Source organism: Mus caroli, chromosome X, assembly GCF_900094665.2.
Source record: "Mus caroli chromosome X, CAROLI_EIJ_v1.1, whole genome shotgun sequence".
NCBI classification, from domain to species: domain Eukaryota; kingdom Metazoa; phylum Chordata; class Mammalia; order Rodentia; family Muridae; genus Mus; species Mus caroli.
The window spans coordinates 141,172,929-141,187,753 of NC_034589.1; the positions used below are offsets into that span (position 1 = coordinate 141,172,929).

A 14,825-nucleotide genomic window follows, 5' to 3' on the forward strand; every position below is an offset into this window, starting at 1 on the left:
AGGAGATAACAGATCTTGGCCACGAGGCTGGAAAGCTAGGGGTTTTTATGGGGTTAGGGGCTTAGGGGGTGTGGAATTCAGCACAGCGACACACTATTGGCTTATTCAAACATCAGCAGAAAGATTACATACATGTACGTGCAGGGTGTCAGAGTTCTGTGAGTTGTTGACTCAGTTCACTTAGCCCTGTTATGTCTTCACATTCCCCTTTATCTTATGGTCAAGATGTTCCCAGGAATGTTTTAACTACGGGGCATACCCAGGTTTGTTTTTCTTTTTTCTCAGCCCCAGGCAGCCTCTAGGCTCACAAACAACCAGCAATTTCTGAGTACTTTATATGACTTACAGGTTTTGAAATTTCATCTTTCTTTCACTTGCACAAATCAATAGCATTCCTATACACCAACAGATGTAAGACCCCCTTTTGGGGACCCCCACTCTAGTCTTGGGAGAGAGTGCACCCAAAGAAACACGAGAATCCTTCTTGCTGCAAACACACGAGGCAGTTTAATGGCAGAGCTCCGGGTCGAAACGTATCTCACACAGGAGACAGTGGATTTGACCCCGAGACTTGAAAGCTAGGGGTTTTTATGGGGTAAAGTGTTTAGGGGTGGGGAATTCAGCATAGCAACACACTATTGGCTTATTCAAACATCAGCAGAAAGATTACATGTCAGCAAAAGAATACGTGCAGGTCAGGGTGTCAGGGTTCTGTGAGTTGGATGTTTATCAATGCTAGCAGAGTATCTGGTTAATTTATGACTTTAAACTGCGTCAAAGAGCAATGGGCAGAGGGAGGTGCCGGGCCAGATGGTTGTTGACTCAGTTCAGATAGTCCTGTTATGTCCTCACATTCCTCTTTATTTTTATGGTCAAGCTGTTCCCAGGAATGCTTTAACGACAGGGCATGCCCAGGTTTGTTCTTCTTTGTTCTCAGCCCCAGGCAGCCTCTAGGCTCACAAACAACCAGCAATTTCTGAGTACTTTATATGACTTACAGGTCTTGAAATTTCATCTTTCTTTCACAACATGCAGAAAAAGAGATAAAATATACATATTAATAATAGCTTAAAGAAAATAAAATATCTAGGAATAAACCTAACCAAGTGTCTTAGTCACTGTTATATTGCTGTGAAGAGATGCTATGGCCAAGGCAACTCTTAGAAAAAGGAAAGCATTTAATTGTGGGCTTGTCTTTAGTTTTAGAAGTTTAATCCATTATTATAGCATGATGGTATGCAGGCAGACATTGGAGCAGTAGCTGAAAGTTACATCCTTATCTATAGGCAGAGAAGTGGAGGAGGGGCTGGACCTGACTGTCATGGGCTTTTGAAACCTTAAAGTCCACCCCTAGTGACACACTTCCCCCAATAAGGCCACAACTCTTAATCGTTCTAATTTTATTAAAGGGTTCCACTCCCTTGTGGCTAAGCATTCAAATATATGAGCCTATGGGAGGGCTTTCTTATTCAAAGCATCACAACAAGGAAGTGAAGGACTTCCACACTAAATACTTTAAAGTACTGAAGAAAAAGAGAAAGACACTAGAAAGTCAAAAGATATGTCGTGCTTATGGATTGGTAGAATTATTGTGACAAGAATCACTTTATAAAAAGCAATGTACTGATTCATTGCCATTCCAATCAAAATTCTTATTTAAGTCTATATAAAATAGAAAAACTATCTTAAAACTCATATGAAAGCACAAAATTCCTTAGATAGCCAAACAATTCTAGGCAAAGAGGAGAGGGAGGGTTGATATTGATATGTAAACTGAATAAATAAATAAATTAATTAATGAAAAAGACAGTTTATGCAAAAATGATGTTAAATAAAAATTTAAAATTAAAAAAAGGACCAGTTCTGGAGAATTTACAATTCCTGATCTTAAGATATATTACAGAGTCATGGCAATAAAGACAATGTGGTTCTGGCACAGAAACAGGCATTTATACCAATGGAATAGAATTAAAGATTGAAACATAAGTACATCTAACTTTAGCCACTTAGAAATTGACAAAGGTTCCCAAAAACTTAAACTGTAGAAAAGAAAGTTTCTTCAATAAATGGTTCTGGCTTTATATGCCCCAGTACAGGGGAACGCCAGGGCCAAAAAGTGGGAGTGGGTGGGTAGGGGAGTGGGTGGGAGGGTATGGGGGACTTTTGGGATAGCATTGGAAATGTAAATGAGGAAAATACCTAATAAAAATAAAAAGAAAAACAAATAAATGGTTCTGGAAAAACTGGATGCCCAGATGAAGAACAATGAAAGTAGGCCCATATTTATTACCTTACACAAAAACTAACTCCAAAATGGATCAAAGGCACAAACCTAAAATCTGAAACCCTGGAACTGTTAGAAGAAAACACAGGCAGTAGACTTCATGATATCTGTGTAGGAAAGGACTTTCTGAATAGGACTGCATTTGCCTAATAATTAAGGCCAACAATTGAGAAGTAGGACTTGTAAAACTAAGAAGCTTATTCACCACTAAAGAAAAAAAAACCAACAACAACAGCTGAATAATGAGGAAGCTCACAGAATGGGAGATAATCTTTTCTAGCTATAGATGTGGTCAAAGATTCATATCCAAATGTTTAAAAGCCTCAAAAATAAAAGACCCAAGAAAACAAATCACACAATTAAAAGATCAGCTATGGATCTGAACAGAGTATTCTCAAATGAAGAAACTAAAATGGCCAAGAAATAATTTTTTAAAAGTGTTCATCATCCTTAGCAATTAGAGATATAGAAATTAAAATTATGCTGAGATTTTTATCTTACCCAGAGTGATTAAGGTCAAGAGCAAATGAAAACAAATGCTGGAGGTATTATAGGGGGGATATGGGGAAGAGGGAACACTCATTCTCTATTGGTGAGAATTATTGGTGAGAATGAAAACTGGTGTAGCTCTGGTCTGGACTTGTGCCCTGAGCAGAACTTGTGTGTGAACTCTGCAGCCATTCCCACAACACCCAGAAGAAGCTCCAATCCCAGGCGCTCAAACATGCCCAGGATCAGAGAATCACATGATCATAGGATGTCAGAGTCCCAGAGGCAGTTTGACTTCCAGGAGCTCTGACACACCCAGGATTTCAGGATCATAGAATCCTAGAATCACAGGATCACAGAGACAGCTGAACTCTGAGGAGTTCTGATACAACCAGGATCAAAGGAAGGATATAGTGGGGTCAGGTAGCTCTAGAGATAATCAGATGGCTAGAGGCAAGCATAAGAGCAAAAGCAATAGAAACCAAGGTTACTTGGCATCATCAGAACCCAATTCTCCTACCATAGCAAGTCCTGGATATACAATCACACCAGAAAAGCAAGACATGGATCTAAAGTGACATCTCATGATGATGATAGAGGACTTTAAGGACATAAATAACTCCCTTAAAGAAACACAGGTGGACACAGGTAAACAACTAGAATCCCTTAAAGAGGAAACACAAAAATCTCTTAAAGAGTTACAGGAAACACAATCAAATGGGTGAAGGAAATGAACAAATCCGTCTAACATCTAAAAGTGGAAATAGAAACAGTAAAGAAATCACAAAGGGAGACAGAAGACCCAAGAAAGAGATCAAGAGCAATAGATGCAAGTATCACCAACAGAATACAAGAGATAGAAGAGAGAATCTCAGGTGTAGAAGATTCCATAGAGAACATTGGCACAACAATCAAAGAAAATGAAAAATGCAAAAAGATCCTAACTCAAAACATCCAGGAAATCTAGGACACAATGAGAAGACCAAACCTACAGATAACAGGAGTAGATGAGAATCAAGATTATCAACTTAAAGGGCCAGTAAATATCTTCAACAAAATTATAGAAGAAAACTTCCCAAATCTAAAGAAAGAGATGCCCATGAACATACAAGAAGCTGACAGAACTCCAAATAGACTGGATCAGAAAAGAAATTCCTCCTGACACATAATAATCAGAACAACAAATGCACTAAATAAAGATAGAATATTAAAAGCAGTAAGGGAAAAAAGTCAAATAACATATAAAGGCAGGCCTATTAGAATTACACCAGACTTCTCACCAGAGACTATGAAAGCCAGAAGATCCTGGAGAGATGTTATGCAGACCCTAAGAGAACACAAATACCAGCTCAGGCTATTATACCCAGAAAAACTCTCAATTACCATAGACAGAGAAAACAAGATATTCCAAGACAAAACCAAATTTACACAATATCTTTCCATAAATCCAGCACTACAATGGATAATAGAGGGAAGACACCAACAAAAGGAGGGAAACTACACTCTAGAAAAAGCAAGAAACAAATGCAAAAGAAGAGAGCCACACAAACATAGAAATAACATAAAAAGTAACCGGTATCACTGTTCGTTAATATCTCTTAACATCAATGGACTCAATTCCCCAATAAAAAGACATAGAAAAAGAGACTGGATATGTAAATAAGACCCAGCATTTTACTGCATACAGGAAATGCACCTCAGTGTCAAAGACAGACACTACCTCAGAGTAAAGGGCTGGAAAACAATTTTCCATGCAAATAGTCTCAAAAAACAAGCTAGAGTAGCCATTCTAATATCGAGTAAAATCAACTTTCAACCAAAAGTTATCAAAAAAGATAAGAAAGGACACTTCCTACTCATAGAAGGAATATTTTACCAAGAAGAACTCTCAATTCTGAACATCTATGCTCCAAATGCAAGGACACCCGCATTCATAAAAGAAACTTTACTAAAGCTAAAAGCACACATTGCACCTCACAGAATAATTGTGGGGGACTTCAACACCCCACTCTCATCAATGGACAGATCAGGGAAACAGAAACTAAACAGAGACACAGTGAAATTAACAGAAGTTATGAACCAAATGGATCTAACAGGTATTTATAGAACATTTCATCCTAAATCAAAAGAATATACTTTCTTCTCAGCACCTCATGGTACCATCTCAAAAATTGGCCATATAGTCAGTCACAAAACAGGCCTCAACAGATACAAGAAGATTGAAATAATCCCATGTACCCTATCTGATCACCATGGTCTAAGATTGGTTTAAATACTAAAAAAAAAAAAAAAAAAAAAAAAAAAAAAAAAAAAAAAAAAAAAACACAGAAAGTACACATACACATGGAAGCTGAACAACGCTCTACTCAATAATAACGTGGTCAAGGAAAAAATAAAGAAAAAAATTAAATGCTTTTTAGAATTTAGTGAAAATGAAGACAAATCATACCAAAACTTATGGGACACAAAGAAAGCAGTGCTAAGAGCATAGCTCTAAGTGCCTCCAAAAAGAAACTGAAGAGAGCTTACACTAGCAGCTTGACAGCACACCTGAAAGCTCTAGAACAAAAAGAAGAAAATATACCCAAGAGGAGTAGATGGCAGGAAATGATCAAACCCATGTCTGTAACCAACCAAATAGAAACAAAAAGAACTATACAAAGAATCAACAAAACCAGGAGCTGGTTCTTTGAGAAAATCAACAAGATAGATAAACCATTAGCCAGACTAACCAGAGGGCACAGAGACAGTATCCAAATTAATAAAATCAGAAATGAAAAGGTAGGTATAACACTGAAATATTTCTTAAAATAACTATTCTGTTTGTTGAATATTAACAGTTGAAAATATTAAAATCATGTTCTACAGACATCATGGAAATATTATTGACAAGTTTTCTCACTGTGCTTGAAATTAGCATTTTCTTAATGTTTACCTTTAAAAAGGTTTTGCAATTTTGAAATTTTTAAAATATACTTTCTGATAAAATAATTTCTCTCCTAGAAACATTGATAATCTTTTTAATGTAAACTTATAGACAATGTACACCGATGTATAATGCATTTTAAATACTCTCTCACTATGCTTAATTCCAAAAGAATATTTTGTATGTTTTGAAACAATTTAGTATTCAACATTAGATATAGGATCCTCAGTTATGGATAGTGGTAAATGTTCATTAATGATATTTTTAGGGTATGAAAGGCTATGAATATAAAAATTAAACAAAATTTTTATATGTTTTTATTCTCAAAATACTCAATATTATTAATATTTGATAATAAAATGCATTTAAATAAAGAAATCTAAGAAAGAAAAAAAGAAAAGAAAACTGATGTAGCTACTGTTGAAATCAGTATGAATTCTTAAAGTCTACCACGTGGTACAACGGTACCATTTCTTGTTATATGTCTGAATAGCTTGACATCCTACAAGATACTCGCTCAGCCATGTTCATTGCTGCTCTCTTCACAATAAGTAGGAAATGTAAAAAACCTCAGTGGTCTTCAACTGGCTAATGCATAATAAAATGTGCTACATATCTCTAATTAATTAACTAATCTCATTCCAAGAGTGTTGATGTCACCTCTGCTAGCACCTGCCTACATGGCAGTGACATTTCTAACAGGTCCTCACCTCCAGTGACAGGTGTTTAAAAATATGCCTTAAAGAGGAGGAGTGAAGAAAGGGATGACAGACAGGTTTAAATCAGCCAAGCTGGTCTTGAGTATGAGCAGGCTAGCCTGCTAGTAAAAATACCTCACCCTGAAAAAGCTATATAAGTAATCATATGACACAAAAACCCAAGGACCTGGCATGATTAGCCCCTCATAGCATCACAGCACTCATACACTAGTGGCTGAAAATGGGGAGATAAGCTCATTAAGAATTGGAATTTGATGACACAATAGAATTCTTAGAATTGTGAAGGAGGTCAAGAGCTCACAGGTCAGTGTGAAGGCAGTAATGAGACTCCAAGGACACTCGACGAGAGCTGAGTCCTCATCAGTACTCCTGGCTCAGTTAGAGGCACACTCTGCTACATCACTGGTCCCTGGTTATTATGAGGACAGCATCATTGGTTAGTAGATCCATCTTTGTTGTACACTCTGATCAATGTGACTAAATATACATATCACTGTTTACCATTTACCTTTCTTAGTGTATGGTTCTATGGCTATGACTACATTCACAGTGATATGGAACTGTAACCATTGCCCATCTTCTCTAATTGAAACACTTTTCTCATTGAATGCCCTCTCCTGTTTCTCCATGGATTCTAATACCCGTAACCATTCTGTTTTCTGTCTTGGCAGAGTTGACTTGATCAGGAACCTCTTTAGTTGAATTATGTGGTATTTGACCTTTCTGACCAGTGTACTTCATTTGTCCTCAAGCTTCCTCTATGTGCTACCCATGTGAGACATTTTCTCCTTACCAAATCTATAAATGGGAACAATAGTCTATCACCTTTATAGTATCCCCCAGTTTAATATGGTTGTATAGTCTGGAAGTGGCCTGTCCCTGCAAAGGGCTCTTGTATTAAAGCATTGGTCTCTAGTTGTTGGTGCTCGTATGTTTGAGAAGGAAGTAGATCCTAGGTCATATGTTTTGGAGATATTACTTACTCATCTATATTCTTTTCTCTGTCTTTGAATCCTGATCACTATGGCTTGAGTTGCCTTTGTCACCTGACCCCACCATAGTCATAGTCATCATAGTCATAGTCATAGTCATAGTCATAGTCATAGTCATAGTCATAGTCATAGTCAGTCATAGTCATAGTCATAGTCATAGTCATAGTCATAGTCTAGTCATAGTCACAATCACAGTCACAGTCACAGTCACAGTCACAGTCACAGTCACAGTCACAGTCACAGTCACAGTCACAGTCACAGTCACAGTCAGTCATAGTCATAGTCTGCCTCACTGCATATTCTGTATCCAAGCAGCCAAGGACTATGATTTCAAATCTCTGAAACTAAACCAAAGTTAATAATTCTGGACCCCATTAAGTCATTCTCTGGTATATTTTGGCAACAGCCATAGAAGCTAGCCAACAAAGGAACTTTAAGTTGCTGGGGTTCAATCTTTGTTGTTTTGTTGAAAAACAGCATTATGTGAAAGAGTTAATATATTCAGTAGAAGCCACACTTGAATTTTGAATTTAGATCTTTAACTGTTCTACTACTGTCCCAATAAGTGATGTTCTGCTCTGGACTACCTGCTCAGGCTGTCATTTCTGGCTTCAAAGCTCAGACCCCCTTCCAGAAAGAATATATGTAACTGGATTAAAAATGCACCCAAGATTATACTATTTTCTTTTTTTGTCATCACCATTATGCTACCATGTTCTAAGTATCCCTATAGGTTCTTCTAGTTCCATTTACATACAGTGGAGGACTTTCTTTTGCTCCCTTGTGATTTATCTAACCACCATCCCTCCTCCTTTCTGAGAGGCCATTTGATTCCTGGAATTTTTGGTTCTGTTAGAGGTTTTAGAAGTAGGACCAAGCCTGAGACACATCTGCTGATGCCAGTTCGTTACAGAATGAACTCTTCGATAGGAATTTTTGCCCCAGGAACAGTCTGCACTTCTTCCCTCACCTGCCCCTGGATGACAGAGGCAGCCTGTGAATTTAATAAACATTTGTGTTCATTTCCTTCTAAATACTGTTACCATAGCTGTACCATAGTGGCCAGGTACATAAAAGCAAAGGAAAAGGGAATAGGGCTTGAAATCCAGTCTGAGCTCCAGGATGAGGCCAGCCTAATCTCCACAATGAGTCCACTGTTAGACCAAACAAGCAAAGCATAGCAAAGAGAGCTTGTTCCAGGCAACTGGGTATATCAGAGCCAGCCTGGGCACCATTCAAGACCTGTCTCAAAACATAAATGTAAAGATTGTTGGGAAATAGTTCAGTTGTAGAGTGCTTGCCTAATATGCATGGTGCCCTAGCTTCAGTCTCCACTACTGGAGAACAGATCTTGATTACTACTACTATGATGAAACACCATGACCAAAAGCAACTGGTGGAGAAACAGGCTCATTTGGTTTATTTTTCCACACTGTAGTCCATCATCAAAGGAAGTCAGGACAAGCATTCAAGCAGGACAGGAACCTGGAGGCAGAAGCCGATACAGAGGCCATGGAAGAGTGCTGCTTACTGGCTTGCTCATCATGGCTTGTTCAGCCTGTTTTCTTATAGAACCCGGGGCCACCTGCTCAAGGATGTTATCATCAACAATGGGCTGAGCCCTCCCACAACAATCAGTAAGTAAGAAAATGCCCTATAGGCTTGCCTATAGCCAGATACCATGAAGACATTTTCTTAATTGCAGTTCTTTCTTCTCAGATGACTTTAGCTTGTGTCAAGTTGATATAGAACTATCCAGAACACCAAATATAAGTGCATAGCCATAATCCCAACATAAGGGAATCTGAGGCACATAAATTTCTTTGAGTTTGAGGTCAATGTGGACTATGTATTGATTTTGAAAAAATTCTGACCTATACCGTGTAACCCAGCCCCAGAAAAACAAAAGCACAAAACAAACAAAATAAAACAACCCAAGTGTGGTGGATTTTTAGCCTTAAAGCAAAAAGGAAATACAATTGTCCTTAATCCCAATCCCAGGATTCAACTGATCCTTGTTTTTTGTTTGTTTGTTTATATCTATATCACATATCTCATAATAGACAAAATTTAGAAACCTAACAATTATACTATATGTCTTAGCTCTCTTACTATTGCAATGATAAAAATAATACCACAAAAGCAACATATTTAGAAATATAGTTATTTATATGCCCCAGTGCAGGGGAACACCAGGGCCAAGAAGTGGGAGTGGGTGGGTAGGGGAGTGGGGGGGGCAGGGTATGGGGGACTTTCGGGATAGCATTTGAAATGTAAATGAAGAAAATATCTAATAAAAATTTAAACAAACAAACAAGCAAACAAAAATAGAAATTTAGTTATGCTGGGTGAAGTTCCATCACTGTGGGAAAGTCAAGAGGTCAGGGACTTGAAACAATTACATTATGTCCCCACTCAATGAATTCTTGCGTTCATACTAGCACTCAGATAACTTTCTCTACTGATACAGTTCAGAATCCATTCCTAAGAACTGATGACATCCATAATGGGTTGGTCATCCAAGTTAATTAAGATAATAATACAATCCTTTACAAGTATGCCAATAAGCAACCTAATCAACACAAATAAATATACTTCCTCACAGAGATTCCCTTTCCAGTTGGGTGATTCTAAATTGGTTAAGTGGACAATCAAACTAACCATTATAATAAGCATGTACTTACACTTTTCTCTGTATTTTACATTTGCCTATAGCTGAACATTATCTTCCTAAATCCCAGCTCTGCTCCTAGATTGTCTTACATTTGAGATGTGTTAGGTAGCCCAGTGAACAGGCTGTTTCAAGAAAATGTATACTAAGTATTAAGTTAATTGGACCAAAAGTTTATACTCTATTAATTGGCAGTTTTTAAATCATTCATAATTTATTGGTATGGGTATATTGTTGTTTTCTTGAAATAGCCGATGTACTGAGATATGAACAAGATTGAGTCTTCTTGTCTTGCTACTGGAAATATTAAATTGTGCAACCACTGGGTGAAAAAGTTTAGTAAATGAACTAGATACCATGTCATTTCTTTAGTTCTTCTCTTATAAGATAGACTCAAGAGAAACACGATCATTACAAGGTTTTATATATGTATGTTCATGTATATCGTATTATTCATGATAGATAAAACCTGGAGCTAATCCAGACGTCCAAACTTGATGAGTGAGAAGAGAAAGCCTGTTTCATCTATACCCTGAAAAAATAGTGTGAAAAAGAACAAACTTCTGGCATGTGATACAAAATGGGTGAACTTGGGGAAAATGATGCTTGTGATTTGATATGTCTCATGCCTTTAATGCCAGCACTAGGGAATGGGAGGGAAGGGAAGGAGATGAAGCAAGAGTGCTAATTAAAGGCCATCCTGAGGACACAGTTCTAGGCGAGCCCCCCACCACCACCAAAAAAAAAACCCAAAAAACAAAAAAAACTAAGTGAAAGGCAGTGAGCTCCAAAAATTATAATTTGAATGCATGACTCCACTTGCATCCATAATGTTGGCATACATCTCTGGAGAGTGGTCTCTCATTTTCAGTATGAAAAATAGTGCTGTGGTGACCATACTATTTTCTAAATGTTTGTGGCCAATGTTAGAGGGTGTGTTGGTTATCTCCCTGCAAGTAAATATTGTCCTTCTCTTAGTTTGCTCAAACCACATTTTCTCATTATAACCCTTCCTTCCTGATATGCTTCCTGAAGTGGAAACTTAAGGTTTCTGTGGAAAGTCAGTTGTGTTGGATGGTTATTTGCTAAGGCAAACACACGAAGCAGACATGGGAGAAAGGATATTCTGCTAAAGCAAGCACGTGGAAGGACATGTGATGAAGGATTCTTCACTGACAACATGCATGTATTGGTTCAACTTACATTGCATAGTTGAGCTCCATTTGTTGGGACTTCATAGAGAGAAATGCAGTAAAAAAAACTTCTAGTGGTGTGCTGCAGTTTCTTGCCATTTCTGCAGACTCGGGCTGATTGGCAGAGTGATGTCAGCTAAGACAGACATGTGTGCTGAGGCTAGACCCATGGAGGACACGTGATATTTGGAGGGAGTATAAAAGACTCAATGGACAGTGAAGGAGATTGAGCTAGGCTTGCTTTAAAAGCTAGCTGTGCAATGATTGTTGGTCTAGAATCTTTGTTGCTCTTCACTTCACTGAGAGAGGCATAGTTAAGAACTTTTCCTGATGTCCCTCCAGGTCCTCCTGTTGATTTGTGCCAAGGCTGAGGCCTGGCTGTCTGCTAGGTAGTGCCATGCCTGCTGAATCATTTTTGCTTTCCCGACTCTACTGAACTGGGCTGTTGGTGTATCTGTGAAGTGTTTGTGAGTGTATGGAACTGCTGCTGCTGACCTGTGAACTGAACTGTCAATTTCCAGATAACATAGATGGGAGTTGATCCAAAGAACCATTTCTAAAGAGGTCCACTCCTCCCATATCCTTTCTTTTCTACTACTTCTGGTGGAGGTTAAAGTGTTTAAGAACCATCATTAAATATAGGTATAGAAAAATTATAGTTACAGCTTCCCCAGGGGGCACTGTCCCAGGCCTAAAGAGCTCATTCTCATGTTTTCCTGCATTTCTTTGCAGTTTCCCAGTGTTCACTGTAACCATGATGTAACTCAGAAAAGATACCAATCTCCAGATAAAAGGATCTGCTCCAGCCATCCTAGCATACATTCTCTGCAGTGTCTCCATGGGTCTTCCTCAGTGATGAGTATGGTACTTTCAAGAATCCATGAACTCCAAGCCCAGCATTGCTTTTGTAGGAATATGGAGAATCTACATCTACCACTATAACAGCTTCTTCAGCTATATCCAAGTATGTCACCAATATCCCTAATACAACTTCTTCATCCCTTTGAATATTTAAATTGTTCAATACCCGGTACTGGTCTCAAGCTTTTCTGGACATTGATGTAGCTAAGGATCTCTTACTTTTATTTAGTGGGAACGTGTTTCCCTTCTTTTTCCTTGGGAACACATTCATCTTGGAAGATTTGACTATTTCCATGGTGATTTGGGATCATGTTTCCCACAAAGTTAGTGTCCTTGTTACAACTCCTATCCTGGCAATTACACCTCAATTTGTTGATGTCCTTGGTCACCTGTTGGCCTTATTACGTAAGACTTGCATCCATAGGATAGCTCAGAGCTATAGCAGAAGGGACACTATGCATTTTGTAAGTGTGAAGGGACTCTGCCTCCATAGCCATGTTGCCACCTTAACACCAAAAAGGCTGACCATTTCCTTCTAACCTCTTCTTTTTATTTGATTTTTTAAAAAAGAGACAGACTCTCACTATGACACCCAAGTTGCCTTTGGACTTGTGATCCTTCTGCCTCAGGCTCTCAAGTGCTGGGATTATATAGGTCTGCACCAGCATAGCTGGCAATAATCTCTTAATATACTCAAAAACCCAATGTTCAAATTTTATTGGATGAAACATATATTTTTCATATGAACACTTACATATTAGAAGCATTTGAAGAAATAAAAATAAAACATTAATGATATTGCGATAGCATTTGGAATGTAAATGAAGAAAATACCTAATTAAAAAAATTAATGATAAAACCCCTCTTTCAAGGTAGATTGCTTCAACAGACAATACTCAGTGATATATAGACAGTGAATAGTAGAAACTCTTTTGTTCTGCATTTGCAAGAGTAACTAAGCATTATAAGATCTGCAGAGGTCCAAACCATATGGGGTCCCAGTGTTGAGAGGGGGGAAGAGGTTCTTATCTCTAACCATGAAGCTATCATCAACTGACATTCACTTGCAAAGGAAAAATTCATTTTTCCCTAGTGGAGTGGATGTAATGTGACTAGTTACCTCAAGTGCCAAACACTGGGATTGTGAGTCAAACAACCTTTTTCATCCTTAAGTTCCTATTATCAGAGGATTTTATCACCCCAGCCAGGAAATGAACTAAGACAGAATTTGCTGTCAAGAAGTGGGGTTGTTGTGGGGACAAACCTGACTAGGTAGACCTTACTCTTTTTTTAAAATTTTTTATTTTTCTTTGTCTTGTTTTCCTGTACAAAAAAGATCCCAATATAAATCAGGGAGGGAAGAAGACAGATATGCCTTCCCTTTAGTATAGAGGAATGGGGGGTTAAACCTTGTAAGGAGAGGTGGGGAGTTGTCATTTAAGGCTTAAAATACTCTCTGCAAAAACTGGAGGACTCTCCGCAGCCTCAGGGGAAGGCAGAGGCTGCCGCTTCAGCAGGGCTCTCTCCACAGAGACTGAGAAAGACTCTTCTCATTCCATGTCACTTTCCTCCTTGTGCAGGTAGGAGCGCTGCAGGGCTCAGAAGGCAGAGATTTGCTCATGTGGGTCAAAGGTCAGCATTTCCAGCAGAAGCTGCGCTCCTGATTCCTCCATCTCTGGTACCACTGACTGCACTGACCGAGGCCCTCTGGGGGCAAAGGCTCTGTGAGGTTGAGACACCTCTGGAGGCCAGTTGTCTTCTGGAGGAAACCAATGAGATCAAAGATTTTCCCCAACTGGTCAGCTTCAGAGTTTCCACAGAAGAGAGGCATCCAGCGAAGCATCTCTGTGAAGATACAGCTAATGCGCCACATGTCCACAGGTGTTGCATATGCAGACAGTAGAAGAATTCAGGAGCCGGGTACCAGAGCCTAAAAGCCACAGGCATGAGGCCATCTGGTAGCTGTAGATTCTGGCTAGGCCAAAGTCAGCCAGCTTGACTGTCCCATTACTTGTCACTAGAATGTTCTCTGGCTTCAGGTCCTGCTGAACAATGCAGGTTGTATGAAGAAAATCTAGGCCACTTAGAAATGGACACATCAGATCCTTAATGGTCTCAACTGGCAAGCCTGGCGGAGGTGCTTTGTCTAGGTACGTCCTTAGGTCCTAGTATATATGCTCAAACACTAGGGTGACCTTGATGTCTTGATCAGTTTGGAAAGTAGCACAGACATCCACCAGTGTACAACATTGGGATGTCCAAGGTCTCCAGCGTCCTTCACAAGTCCACCTCACGAACTGTGCTGATGGGAAGACCTCTCCCCCAGCTGCTCCTCCATTAGGAACTCTCACACTCTTGAGGGTCACAAAGTGGCCACTGTAGGAATCTCAGGCTTTGTGCACTGTCTCTCATAGGCACTGACACCAATTTCAGCCACAGGTTCATATCGACTGGTAGCCATTCTCGAAGCAGGGGATCTTACGCCTGGCCAAGAGGGGTGGAGGGGGTCCTTTATCTGGGTCCAGGAGCCAGTTCCTTGGTGCCGGGTATTGGTCCCGGGCAGCTCGATGCTTCGGACCAGACCATAGATACCTAGATCTTACTCTTTTTGGTTTATTGATTTGTTGTCTCTTTCTGTGTGTGTCTCTGTCTCTGTCTCTCTCTGTCTTAGTGTGTGAGTGCATAGGGTG

The 14,825-nt window shown here is 39.1% G+C and overlaps 1 pseudogene; it reads right to left on the reverse strand.

Annotated features, from left to right (window-relative positions):
- Window positions 1–13,685: 13,685 nt before the first annotated feature.
- LOC110287421 lies at window positions 13,686–14,596 on the reverse strand (annotated as a pseudogene).
- Between the last annotated feature and the right edge of the window lie 229 nt (window positions 14,597–14,825).